The sequence below is a fragment of the Botryllus schlosseri genome, chromosome 4 (genome assembly GCF_051294905.1).
Source record: "Botryllus schlosseri isolate E-star chromosome 4, Bs_hap1, whole genome shotgun sequence".
Classification (NCBI taxonomy): domain Eukaryota; kingdom Metazoa; phylum Chordata; class Ascidiacea; order Stolidobranchia; family Styelidae; genus Botryllus; species Botryllus schlosseri.
The window spans coordinates 15347734-15362387 of record NC_137239.1 but is presented as its reverse complement, the minus strand read 5'-3'; the positions used below and the strand labels follow the sequence as shown (position 1 = coordinate 15362387).

General features: G+C 40.8%; 1 long non-coding RNA gene across 1 annotated transcript in view; it reads left to right on the top strand.

Moving 5' to 3' along the window:
* The window catches only part of LOC145438227 (uncharacterized), a 442041-nt gene that overhangs the window by 277167 nt on the left and 150220 nt on the right, over nt 1–14654 (top strand). The window lies entirely within an intron of this gene.

The window sequence follows — 14654 nt, the reverse complement described above, 5'->3', positions numbered from 1 at the left end:
ATAGACGCACAGCAATCTATATATACCGAAATCACAGCAAAAATCGTATTCTTCTTGTCCTTTCGCTTGTAAATGCCCATATATATAGCGAAGTCTCTCCGAAAATCGAATTCTCTTCGTGTTTTCGCTTTGCAAATGCCTAGCCGGGGCATGCCCCGGTAGCGCTCATAACAAGCTTTCACTGTCTATTCTCTCAAAGCTGCGCACAATAAAGAAACAGTGATTTACTCTCTCCTATTCATAAAATGACCGAGCAACCGGGGCAACATAGCCTACTCGCCCTTAAGGTGTGATGTAACAATCGTATCTACATCTGAACTCGGTTACCGTCATATGCGTTTAGTCGACCTTTGCTGGTATAGGTCGATTTTGATGGTGTTTCACAGCATGATAATTCTTGAAACTTGGTATGTCATGTCGTGATGGTGGTATTTAACATTGTCCCAAGTTTCAGGGTTTCTACTTAAAGTTTAGGGTAGTAATTCCGTTTCCGAAGTTGAGTGTGTGCTGATTCGTCATGTATCGCAAACAGATTTTACTCAAAAGCCGGTATTGGTATCCATTGATTTTGACGATGTTCCATACCGAGATCGGTCATGACATTTGGTACGGTAAGTCTTAATGTTAGTATTCAACGCGGTACCAAGTTTCAAGTTTGTCACTGTACTGTGTTAGTGGTAATTTCGTTTCCTAAATCGAGTGAGAGCTGACTCGTCATTTATCGCAAACATATTTTACGCAAAGCCGGTATTGGTCTCCATTGATTTTAACGATGCTCCTTACCTAGATCCGTCATGAGCTTTTGCATGGCATGTCTTGATTTTAGTATCGAACGCTGTGCCAAGTCTCACGGCTGGCACTCAATGATTAGGGCAGCAATTTCGTTATCAAGGTCGAGATGTTAAAGATGTGCGCTGATCTGACACTTAGCCTACCTAACGCATTGCGGATTTCACGCAAAAGTCGGCGTATCTGTGTTAACGCTAACTGTGTTCCATACTGAGATAAGTGATGAGATGATGATATCATGAAACAGTTTACTAGCATCCTCGGTTTGCATTCAAATATTTACTTTTATTTTATATTCTCCAATGTCAATTTTGACCGTGAAATTGTGGCCTTCAGGCCATTTGCTTACAATTACAACCCCTGTCAAGCGCGATAGCTGTTTCGTTTTCGATGGCGGCTAACAGCTGATCGCTTGATCAATGATCAGCCTATTCCTCAGTAAATTTTACGCGAAATTCGGTGTTGGTCTGTTTGTATTAATTTTGACAGTGTACCATACCGAAAACGGTCATGAGGCTACTTCTCGTTGATTTCATGTAACAGTGTACCAAGTTTTCGGCTTTCATCCACGTATTTATTCGGTAATATATTTTCCAAAGGCGATTTTGCAGCAGACATATAGGCCGTAAGCCGTATGTGTCGTGTGACAGTCTCCAGCACCAAGGCCAAAACATCTCCTATGCTGTATCGGGACCGAATTTCCGAGGCTGCTATCCGTAGTTCTTCAGAATTATGTTTTGGATTCAATATGACATTGTCCAATCTATGAGATAACAATTGCGTATGTGTCCGAACTCGTTGACCTTTCCAGCTAGGCTTACGCAATCTCTCGAGTTATAGTCATTTCCATTTCTGCAGATAATTAGTCAAGTCAGGTATAGTGCGAACATGAGCCGTGTGAAATCTTTGTTCCGTACGCCGTTTACGCAGTTACCACACTTCAAGTCACAGCTCACCGGCAGACCTCTCGCGGCACATACGTTAAATCACTGTTGTCGGGAAGTTCGTGTTACCGTAGTTCGTACCACTAAGTTACTTGTTTACGTTGGAAAACTCCATTGTGACGTCATCTTGATAAAAAGTCGCTTGCAGCCCTTGCCCCACCACCCGATATTGTCACGAGCCGCCACTGCTCTTGATTATGATTACAAACCAAAACACAGACAATTGACACCTTGTAAAGTTGTAATATGACGGGTAACATGCAGAAATGATTGCCAAAGGGCATTAAAATCATCCACCTGCACTGCAATTGGGGACTGGGGAGTAGACAATACTATGACGCCAACCCTGGCCAACCAAACAGGATTAGTATATCATTTGATTGCCCCAGTCGATCATTCGGCAACGTTTAAAACGTCAAGATGTACTTCAGCACTGTGGCATTATGTGGTCCGAGTCGTCGCTAGGTATCGTGTACAACTGTACATTAATACAGGCTATAACTTCACTAAAATGTCGGGTTGGAATTAGCAATATGACGTCACGTGACGTCATGAGGTTCACGTTTGCGTTCCCACAGAACCTTTCAAAAAGATTCGCTTCACACGAACCTGAACCTTTCAGAGGTTCACACCATCCCTATTGCGAACCCGTCTTTTGTTTCGACTCTTCGTAAAAACTGAGCGGTATTACATTTCTCCTACAACACGTGCATAAACATTTCACATATATTCCCGTTCCGCATTCATGGGACCATGGCCTACTAAAAACACGGCCTTACAGTCTGCCTATTGACCTGAAAATTAAGAGGCCTAAAGTCTACTTTCCAACCCTTACCAGCTGTGCGCTCAATAGGTCAGAAAATGCTATATTGTCATAATGCTACCTGTCTCTGGTACTCTACTAACACACCGGTCCAATCACTTCTGTAAAAACAGTCTATTGCAGCAATATATACCCAAAAAATTAGGAACGAAATTTGCACAATCAAAGAAAAATGGGTGCAGAAACTCTTGAATTAGGTCGTTAGAAAAGAAATATCACAGCCTTACAGGACAATCACTTCTTTTGCCTTTGCCTCCCTTTAAATTGGCGAAGTGAGTCTTCCCTGAGTGAGGAATTCGCCAATTTTTGAAGATTATTGTAAAAAATGTTCACAATTTTCTTGAACGCGACATTTGTACAATTTTCACTATGTGCATTGCAACCAATTCGGGATTCACCTAACACAACTTTCAACACACATAATGCTGCACGGCGCAGAGGAACAGAGCCACGGTTAGATATGAGCTGATTAGCCGAATCCAGAACTGCGAAGGAATCAAATACAAAATGGGCCACTTGAATGGCAGGTACAGTCAACCGTCCCCTATCCACCATCTCGAAATATTCAGCATATTCCTCTTCGGGTTCATCAGTTGTGAGGGATAACCTACACTCGGTGCAGTCCGTATGACTTTTAAGACATTTGGCAATGAATCCTGCAACAAAATATGCCACCTCTTTTGTTTCAGGTGAAATAGCAACTTCAGAAAAGTCGTTGCACGAAATCTCAACATCGTTCTGAAACTCGTGAAACGCTGATTCGTTGTCAATCTTCACATCCTCATTCCAGAATTCTATGCCACTTTTCAGTGGTGATCTGCACATCAATATCTTCTCCGCTGACAACACTTCCCGCAAGCTGACCAGAAACCTCCCACCACTCATTTGTCGATACTGAGAAAATCGTCTCTCGAGGGGGTCTGTTTGAAATTTACCCATCATGACATACTCGTATCCTTCTGACAGTAAATCCTGGACCAAGTCACTTTGGGCAGTGATGGTTCGAATCAAGGCATCAAAAGTCTGTTTGGTGAAGCAATAATTGGAAGGCGCATCCGATCTCCATGATTCAAGCCAGTTGGCAAAGCTTTTCAAAAATTCTATTTTCCCATCCCCAAGAGTGACAGCATTACCAAGTTTATTAGGGGAGTATCTCTGCTTGCTGTTTACAATAGTCCACCACATATGTATGACTTTGAGGAAGCAATAGACATCCGCCCTATCCGGAAGGTGAGTGAAGCAAGCTGCTATGGTTTTTTCATCAAAGATAGCCAGTGCCAGGTTGACGTTCTGCTTGTTGTTGCCAGGATGTAGTGCTTTTTTTGTTAGCTTTGGAGCCATTCGCAAATTACACTCCAATTGTTGATCCTGTTCATGAATATGATGCAAGTCTTGCCATGCAATATAACCAGCAGGGCCCATTGTGGATATATTGCCACCTTTAATATGGAATGAAGGAAAGGAAAATCTCCTAGCATTCAGTAGATTGTTGCGAATGTTCTTCACCAAATGAACGTTGTCATAAAATAGATAGATTTTTGTCTTGCAACTTGGATGATTGATGAACAGCTCGGAGTTCGATCCATACCGTGATGACAGTATATTGAAAGCTCGAACGTTGGTACTGTGGTTGTCAGAAACAATACCTCTTGTATTAAAGCCAAGATCCGAGATTTTCGTGATGCAATCAGACAGCTTTTGCGCCAACCAGGCACCTTTAATTTGTGTTTCTGGTAGAATTTGTAGGACTAAAGAAAGCGATTTTTCAAGTCCCTTGATCATAATCACTATGATGCCTTTGTAAAGATTTCCTTCTTCATCAGCACCATAATATTCGCCACCATGATATTGCACACTTTTTTGGAGATACATTTCATCCACCATCACGATAACATCCTCAGAGATTTCCCCATTCGATTTCAGTAGCTGTATGGCCTTTGAAAAATCAATTGTCCCTTTAGTCTTGTTCTGCAAACAGCTCAAAGATGGCATAGGGAACATTTCCAAAAGTGTCTTGTACGCTTGGCAAGAAATAGAACGTAAAAGCAAGCAGTACCGGATCATATTGCCAGAGTATGCCAGAGTATTGCCAGCCTTGCGGTATTTTAGATTACGGAGCTCCTCTAAAATATCTACTTCGGGATCCGGATCAGTTAGACTATCCAAATAGCTTGGGAAGTTTAGTAGCTCGCATTTCCTTTTGAGCAGAGTATTTCTTCCTGTGCGGAACCATGTAGGCAAAGGCACAGGTATTCCATTATGTTGCAGCTGCACCCTCAGTTGACTGTCAATTTTTATGGCATTCTTGATTTTCGGAAAGCCTTCAAAACACAGCTCATAGTATATAACATGCTGATCCCCTGCTTTATGAAATGTATACTTGGGAGGGGCAAGACCGGCATCAATCTCTTCAAACCCCTTGACCGTATCAGACACATTGAAATCCTTCAACTGATCTGGTTGTTGCGATCGATCTCGCGGAGGTGGCCGTGTTGTTAATTTACTGGGCAGAGTTGACGGAAGTGCTCGCTGTGCTGAAGAACAAATCGTAGGCACGGGATTCAATTTCCAACGTAATGTTTTACGTTTCCCATGCATAATATAACGGTCTTCGAAGTGTTTGATACACACGACCGAATATTTGGTCGGCATCCAGTGAGCACGATTAACAAAATGTATCCATGCACCACTCAGTTCCGTATTTTCAAGGGGAAAACGGAAAGTTGAGACTTTGCTAGATTTGTCAGTAGTATATCCAGAAGTACACCCCACCACGCAACACTTAAGAACCATCGCCTATTAACTACACTGGAAAATGGATATTAACAAATGATAGATCACTGAAGTAAAAGAGCATTCTGGCACAGCACCCTGTCCAAGCCTTGCAACAATTATTGAAATTATATAAAAGCAGTTACAATGAACACGCCTTCAAAATATTGAACGTCTTAGAACCAACGCTACCAGTTCTACGATTCGTCAAAATTGACTACCGTATCCAAGACTATGTTAGAGAACAAGCAGATCATGATACTACCGGCGAGCCGTTCGAACACGACGTTCTTCGTACTTGAACCACTGGCACTGTCGAGGAACCGTAACCTGATTGCTAACTAACCTATCAAGTGATAATACTGACCCTCAGCTCGTGAATATACTCTAGATATAGAAAGAATCAAGTGCAATGCGACGAACAGCACCACACGGCTCAACCCGAACAACTGAAAATGTCTTGCCTTCGACAACAACAACTTCAACTGTATCCATCCGCAAGAGTTTTGGCAGTGATATCCGTGGATTCTGCACCTGTCTAACAGCTCTTATGGGACTAAAATGATTGTTTTCGTGTTAAAACGATATTCTAACATCTTAACACGATAAATCGTATTCAGAATCCATTGCAGTTTTGCCTGGCGCGCTACTTACCATCTGCGTAGGTGTTCCCACGAGATTTACACTATTTCAGACTTTAGGCCTCTTAATTTTCAGGTCAATAGGCAGACTGTAAGGCCGTGTTTTTAGTAGGCCATGATGGGACTAAGAATTAGTTGCGTGACGTCATCACGATGTTGTAATATATTAAAGTTGACAAGAACTCAGTCGTTTATAGTGTCGTATTATCTGTTGTTAAATTACACGTCCTTTGTCTCAATAATCACCAGTCTTCTTGCGCATGACGATCCTCAGTGTTTTACTAATGTAAAGTACACAGCTAACGATGGATCATGGAAACCGTGAGCATCGCAATCTCCGCTTATTCAGTTGCGCTTACGCTTCGCGATTGCAGTGTTGCGTATATAATTACACAGTATTGTTTCTTTTGCGCGATAAATACGATATCGAGCTGACAGAGCAGAGCAGAGCTGGCATGAAATATTTTCGGATTGGGTCAAATTTATAATAATAAGCTTAGAAACTAGGAAGCTTCAATACCGTATAATTCGCGATACGATCATAGTCATTCCTTCATGCGCAAAATTGAGTCACGTGATTAAATTGTCAATACTGTATACTCGAATTTGACGCCATTTGTGAACTCTGAACAGTTGCCTGCCGAAAGTGTTCAGTATTCATGCTCAGCTCATGCTCACGCATTGTATACCAATATCGGCGGGATTGCGAAAATGCATTCCATCTAAAACAGTGGTTCCCAACTTGGGCGATATCGCCCCAATGGGTGATTTTGAGAAACAATGGGGCGGAAATACCAGAGGGGTTAACTGGGGGACGAAAATGTGAGAACGTCCAGTGATGCACGTGAAGACAGCTTATTCTGTATATGATGCGAAAAAAGGTCAACCTAACGGAAAGTAGACGCGGAAACCGATTCTCCAAGCACCTATCACCTCGGAAAATGACCTTTTTAGTAGATTCACTATAGCGATCAGAGTTAGGTGAATAAATTTTCCGTTTATATCTCCTCTTTTTTGGATCAGTAAATATGGGGGGGGGGCGAAATTTGTGCTGAGATTGATAAGGGGACGATGAGTCGAAAAACGTTGGGAACCACTGATCTAAAACGTTACTGTTCAACCGGTTACGTCATGAAGGTCATATTTAGCAAAATACTCACCTCTGTATAACTCAAAAGCCGATTATGTAAAATTTATCTGATTCCATATTAGCGACGACTGCGTATGATATGAAGAAGACAGTTTTTTTCACTTCCGAATTCTAAAGTTTAGATTTATGTTTCAAGTCACAATGACGGACAGACGAAGTCAATATGAACCATACGCAACAGTCGATGAACGTCAAGGCGAATCTGTGCCGCCCAACGTGAATATTAAGAATGTCGATAAATTATGCAGGAGCTCAACGCTGGTTATAGTCAACATTGCGTCACACATCATTTTCGGAATCATCAACACTGCCCTCCTTGTATGTGTCATGGCGTGGATTCAGCGAATCGAGTCCAGAATGGAAAGCGGTAAGTATGTCGCAGGGGTTTCCGCTAGGGGGTCCACAAAGACTCGAAAAATAAAATTAGGGGTCCGCGCCGAAAAAGTTTAAGAACCCCTGCTGTAGTGTAATATTTAATTATTATTTAGTATATATAAATCTAAGATCAAGGTAAATCAGTAGACCTACAACAGGCAATTATAACCCACGGCTCTCGCTACTCAAAGTGAATTCCAACATAAAAATATAGAATATTCTCACAAGTATAAGCAGTTGCAACCTTTCTTGAATGCAATCTCTAGACTTTGAAGGATATAGCCTATATCCATTTCATTAGCTTTAGACTTCTACATCATTTTGACATATCTTGTCGCAGACTAGCACCGTTATTGCTAGTAGACTTTCACCATGTCACACTTCTGAAATTATTGGTCGACAATTACCGAATCAAAACCATATATATCTGTTTACGTCCAGTAATTTTTGAATGTTCTGAAAATCAGTGTTGGGATGACTCGAGTCATGACTTGACTCGAGTCAGACTCGAGTCACCTTTTTCGTATGACTTGACTTGACTCGAGTCACTTTGCTAAAATGACTTGACTTGACTTGACTCGGCGAATCAAAAATGTGGATTGACTTGTGACTCGGAGAAAAATTCACGAGTCAATTTCAAGTCATCAAGTAATCGTCGATAAAAATCACTGTATCTTGCATTGTTAGGATTGTTGACCGATCACGCAATGATTGTGCGTTTTACCAAGCCTCCATTGTTGCATCACTAACGAATTGATCGTTAACGCAGTGGTCGAAACGTTGGTGTAAGCGTTGAAAGCGACCAATCATTCCATGATCGAGCGTTTCACTGAGCCTATCGATTGTTCTCTCATAAATTAATTGACCGCAAACGAAGTGATCGAAGCTTACAGCTTACGTTGTCGTAAACTCTAGTAGCTATTTTGGCTGGTAACTATTAACTGAGGCCATGCAATTACTTAACGAAGTCCAATAGTTCTACGTATATGTGAGCGATACAGCGCCTTCTTTCGTGTATATTTACCTCTATATTGGTTCATCGGTTCGGAATCAATGACCACTCAATCTGTATTTCAGAAATCTAGCAAATTTCAATGCCGTAATCATGCCTTATGCCTCGACAAGGCAACTTGACTTGAAATGTGACTTGACTCGTGACTTGACTTGACTCGACTTGACTCGAGTCACCTCCAAAAATCGAGTGACTTGACTAGACTCGAGTCACCTTTGAAAAGCCCTTGACTTGACTTGACTCGAGTCAAAATGTGCAATGACTCGAAATGACTCGTGACTCGATGGTAGTGACTTGATCCCAACACTGCTGAAAATAGCCACTTTTACTTTTAGTCGCGCATAAAATTGATCGGCGTTACATCGATTCACATACTTTCCAGTAACATCCATGCCTATTCAGATAAACTCAGACTGCAACAAACATACTAAGCCGCTTGGGCGGCAGTCAATGAAAATGAATGTGCAACATTCAATACAGTTCTCTTCTTTCTCTTCAAGTTGTAGATGACGTAACCAAGAATTTTGCACCTTCCTCACAAAAAACTAGTGACATCTCAAAGCGAATGGATGAAGAATATCCAGGTGATTGATCGATGCACTCCTAATCCATTTCAGGATGTTGATTTTGTTAAAGTCGTCAAAACTGAGTTTTGCTGCAATGCCTAGGATCAAATTTGCAGACTGCAAGTTTTGCATGCTGCAACATTTATCAAATTATTTGCAACTGTCGCGTGATTTTTAGTTTTAAAACACAATTTGTTTTAAATGCAACCGTAGTTGTACTAACGTAAAGGCTTTAAAACGTGCGGTTGCTTAACTGTATGGCCTATTTCGTCTCGATACTGCATTATTGCGGCCCGCGGCCTCTAGGAAATTTGAAAAGTGGCCCGCGACGCGTCTCGAGTTGGGGACACCTCTACACTATACACTTCCCCTGCATGACTGAAAACTGTTTCCGGCGGAGCTGATGTTGCTGTCATGCCTACGAGTTCTCGATCAGCAGCCTTAAGATTAGGAAAACGATTTCCTCTTTTCCAGTAACTCAGAACATCACGGTCATACTCACGCTCTGCTGAGATATATGTTTGTTTGTTTGTTTTATTCATGGTGTTTGTCGACTACTATGGTCATTTACACCAGGCCGATATTCTTCTTATTTTCCGTAACTGCCGACTTATAGCACGGCCCACCTCTAGGCTTTTGTAAGACACCGCTGACGCTGAGATATATCTTTCCACTTCATTTTCAATTATATTTTCTTTGGTTATATCTGAAGCAAGCATCCTCTTTGGTCTTGATGTATTTGAGGGCGTAAAAGTGATCAAGCCTGTATTAATCATCTACTTTTCTTCGCTGCTGTTCTGTTTGTGATCGAAACTAGAATGTTGATCGCAGACTACTGGCTATTATGCCAGCATGGCTATTTTTCGTCACAATACCTACTACTGCTGTATGGTGTGAGTAATGCGATCGGCATTGGTAGGTCTACTGTATTTCCCTGTGCGAGAGGGATATGCATGCTAACTCGCTTCAAAATGCCTCGGACAAAGGTGCATTTTCAGAAAAACAATAAGTTAGACTAAAACTAAAATTTGAGTATAGAAACATTTACCAAATTAGATTACAATTAGAATTAGAGCGCATGATCATTTTACAAATTAGATTACAATTAGAATTAGATCATAGAAACATTTCGCAAATTAGATTAGAATTGGATTACTGGCATTTCGCTATAATTTAGTGAAATTAGACAACTAGAATGCTTTACTATGAGCATCAGTTAAACATGGATCAGTCGATCCTAAGGAACAAACGAACGCGGTTTTCGATCGGGACGTTGCTCGTCTTCGCCAAGGCGGACACTTTACGGGAATCTAGGTATTATTTCGAAGTCTCGACGAGGAGAGTGGCGCTTCGGCTCGCAGTACGCCAACGCAACTTATCCCGAAGACGCTGGTTTGAGTTCCATTGAGAGGGGGTTTTGTGTTCTTGGTAAGGGGCGGTGCCCAGTGCTCTAAATGTCTATAAGTCAGGGGTATCAAACTCAAACGACGTCACGGGCCGAATTCAAAAATTCAGATCACTCGCATCAGTCAAATGATTCAAAAATATTACCTCAAAGTCCATACACTTATTTATCATTTGAATACTTTATTATCAAGCCTATAGACACAATATTTTATGACATTATATTACCGATAATAGCAAATAGGGATTTCTGTTCTAGCCGCTCCATTATTAGCAAACAACGGAATTGGCAATAATACGATGATAGCGCGGCTGAATGCAGTTATAATCGGATATAACATTGGCTCTAACGATGATAAAAATTGGAATATTTAAATTCTCCACTTGTTTTAGTGTTATACTGGCGTCAACTCGGCTTATGCGTTGTAAGGAGTACAGAAGATTTTACTGCAAACGCGGGGGTTGGAATTTGGTACAATATTATCATATAGTGATTCGGGTTTCTCTCGACCTTTTGAGTCAGAACTAATGCAGCAGTACGACCCTGAATAACTCATATAACCTGCATATAAAGGTTTAGCATTAGCGTTTCTACTTCTGTGAATAACTGTAATTTATGATCAATTTTTCCTATAAACTCTTAACTCAATATATGCACTTGTTCGCCTTCTCGGAATCGGGTATCAATGTCAGCGACTTCCTCCTAACGGTCACTAGAAATCACAATTCCCCTGTCGGGTGGTTATAATGTAACCTATGAACATACTCGACATTTTCTATCTTGAGGGGATATTCCATAGAAGTATTTCTTACTATAAATTTGAGACGTGCTGGATAAAATACACGCATTTTTCAATCTACTCAGAATTGCTTCGGGGCCGAATGAAATCATCTGGCGGTCCGTATATTGTTTTGACCAAAAAGCTTCAAATATTCTTTAATGTTCAAAAGGCATCACTCTCAAAAGTTGTACAGTTGCCTACAGTGCCTTTTCGATTTCGAAACGCAGTGCGCTACATGTTAGAATACCTAGTTCAAAACATTTTGTGGAAAACAATCCGAGCTATCAGTAAAAGTTTTTTAGAGCCTGATTTTTGAGGGTTCGAGCAGCATGAGCGGATAAAAATTATATTTTCGTAATCAGTACAGCATCGGCTTTTCATTGATATCTGTTTAATCGAATTTTGCGCTCGACATGCCGGCCAAAAAATGGCCGTAAAGTTGCCTATGATCAAATGGAAAGTAAGACGTAACCCAAATGCAGTGAGCCGTGCAGTCTCGCTGTGTCCTCATCATAAAAGACCCTATAATTATAGATAAATAACCTACGGATAGATGCGCATCACGTGATTCACGGTCGAGTGATGCTACAGTCGCAGATTTGTTGTCGCTTCATAGCATGAAACGGCAACGTAATTGATAATCCCATAGATGACGGCCCGAACGCTCAAATTTAATAAAGTTGATCTTATTTGAAAGCTACAGTCGCGCTGATTCTGATAATATACATTAAAAATTTCATCAAGGCAATGGAACCACCCCGAAATAGCTTTCAAAGTCTGAAAATCGACATTGTTCTAATCAATCGCAACGAAGCAGCACAATGACTATAACAATGGTCCTTGCGTGGTTGCGATTGTTCAAATCAATGCCGATTTTCAGACTATGGCTATGGCTACAGGTGGATAGTGACGAAATACTTGTACTTTTTCAAAGTACTCAAGTAGGTTTTTCCTACTTGTAAGACTTACTAGCATGTTTATGATATTTGACTACTTCTAAACTCAGCCTAGAATAACAACTTTTTGCCTTATTGGAAATTGCTACTTTTACTTGCGTTTGAAATGAAATTAACGTCATTTCTACTTCAGTATCGGGTTTGTTTGCCTCCAAAATATGAATATTTGGCCAAGCCTTCCTCTTCATAAATGAAATGAAGGAGCTGCGTGGTTGGAAATTGCAATGCAGATTTACAATTTCAAAACCGCGGTGTTCTCGTCCGAGAGGGCCACGTGCGTTGTTGAAAGTGTCCCGTGCAATGTACTGAAGACTTTTGCTCACAACGCACCAAATTTTCCTCCTCAAGTTTCTTCTTCTTTGACTGGACTCATTAGCTTCATTGTGCCGAGCAAAACATTTGATAAATTTGATCCTTGATAAACTTTCATAGAAATAGTCCCATGCGTGAAATACTTCTGCGTTATCACCTGCTTCGACTGAAATTCACATCGACTTCCACCAATCTTCTGCTTGCCGTATTGGGACAGCCTGATTCTATTACAGACTTATTGAATGAATATCGATGGTAGGCGGTAGTATTGTGGCAATGTGGCTATTCTGAGCACTGTTGTAGGTTCCAGAGTCTTATCACCAGTTGCCAGTTGCTTCCTTGCCGTCACTCTCCTGTCCTCCATATCATTGTACATTATTCAGCAGATCTTGAATAAGATCAGCAGTGAGTAGTCTCAATCAAATCTGCCTGTTTAGACCAAGTCGCAACAGTTGCAATTAGATTCAAACAAATAATCGTCTGTCAAATAATAAAAATTCCTATTGTTATTAGATATGGCGTGATTCCATGTTAAGCACCATACCGGTATCTACAGAATTTGAAGGGATCGGGTCCGCGTCAGCTGAAATGCGGATAGATTATTACTACGGCTGGGCAAAATAGAGTACTTGCGTGATTCGATTCTGAATCACGTAAAATCCTTCGAGGCGAGTCGAGTAATCGAGTATCACTCATTATGACGTCATAACAGAATGTAATATGCCTACTTTCAAATACATATCTTTTATACGACCACAAAGAATATAATGCCTGTTATCCATTACATTAAACATACCTTGGTATTTTTTCGACGACAACAATTTTATTGCAATTGGTGACAATGTTGTGGAAAGGTCATGACTTCGGAAATGGGCTATTTCCGGTAGCGTTCGTAGCTTTGTACCTTATGTTTCGTATGCTACGATGCGGCCAATCAAGATTTCAAGTCATCAACAGCGAAAATTAGTATTGAAAATACAATTCTCGTTGATAAATTAACTTTCAGTGGCGAGAAGCGTATAATTTCAGTACTCGAAAAAATCGTGTTTTAGTACTCGACTCGGATCATTAAAATTAATACTCGATTCAGATTCGAGTACTCGAATCATTGTGCCCAGCCCTAATTATTACACGACCGAGTCATCACTTTCAATGCGACACCTTACACCAAGGAACTTCAATCTTGAGATACTAGAAATCCGCTTCGGGCAGCCGTATTTATTGACTTTAAAATTGTATTCGCTTGCTCTTTTTCCTAGCACCGACTGTGTAGCATGGATCCAATAAGCTCGGTTAGTAACCATACGGAGCAGCTACTCGCTAAACATACCCCATGGATAGATATTACCATCCTCATGCTGAAATCCGCCTCCTCCCAGTCAACAAAAGTGTGTATACATTCAATGCCGAAACAGGCGAAGAAAGTGCAGGAGAAAAGTGAACGCAACCGTTTTGAGTAGGTAGTCTTACTCGGCGCTTGCGCAATCTCTATCACGAAATCATACCGCATGCTACTAAGGATGTCCTGATGATTGATTCGTGACATAGGGACGATTCTTGGTTCGCGTGCATTTTGTAAAATAATCATTTGAATAAAAAAAATGAATAAAACATTTGTTACCAAACTTCAAGTCACGGCTCACCGGCAAAACTCTCGCTGCACCTACGTTAAAAATCACAGTTGTCTGGAAATTCATGTGACCATCATAAAGTTACTTTTTTCAAGTTGGTAAACGCCATTGTGACGTCATGTTTATAAAAAGTCGCTTGCAGCCCTTGCCCCACCACCCGATATTGTCACTAGCCGCCACTGAGACTAACGAATATGACAATTAACCGATGAACATAAAATTATAAAAGACAAAAAGACATGGGAAATCAGCAGTAAACATCAAAGCAGAGTACAGGTATCCACAGTGTGCACAGCAAAAAAATGCATCAAAGCAAGAACAATGAAGACGTAGCAAGTGTAACAGTATTACATCACAGTCATTGCAAATCATGAACCATTTCAGTATTTTGCAACAAGAAAATTTGCGGTATTTGATCTGGAACTGGTTGTACTGCATCTGGAATGTTATTCCAAACCTTGACTCCCTTGAAGCTGAAACTGTTTTCCAACAATTTT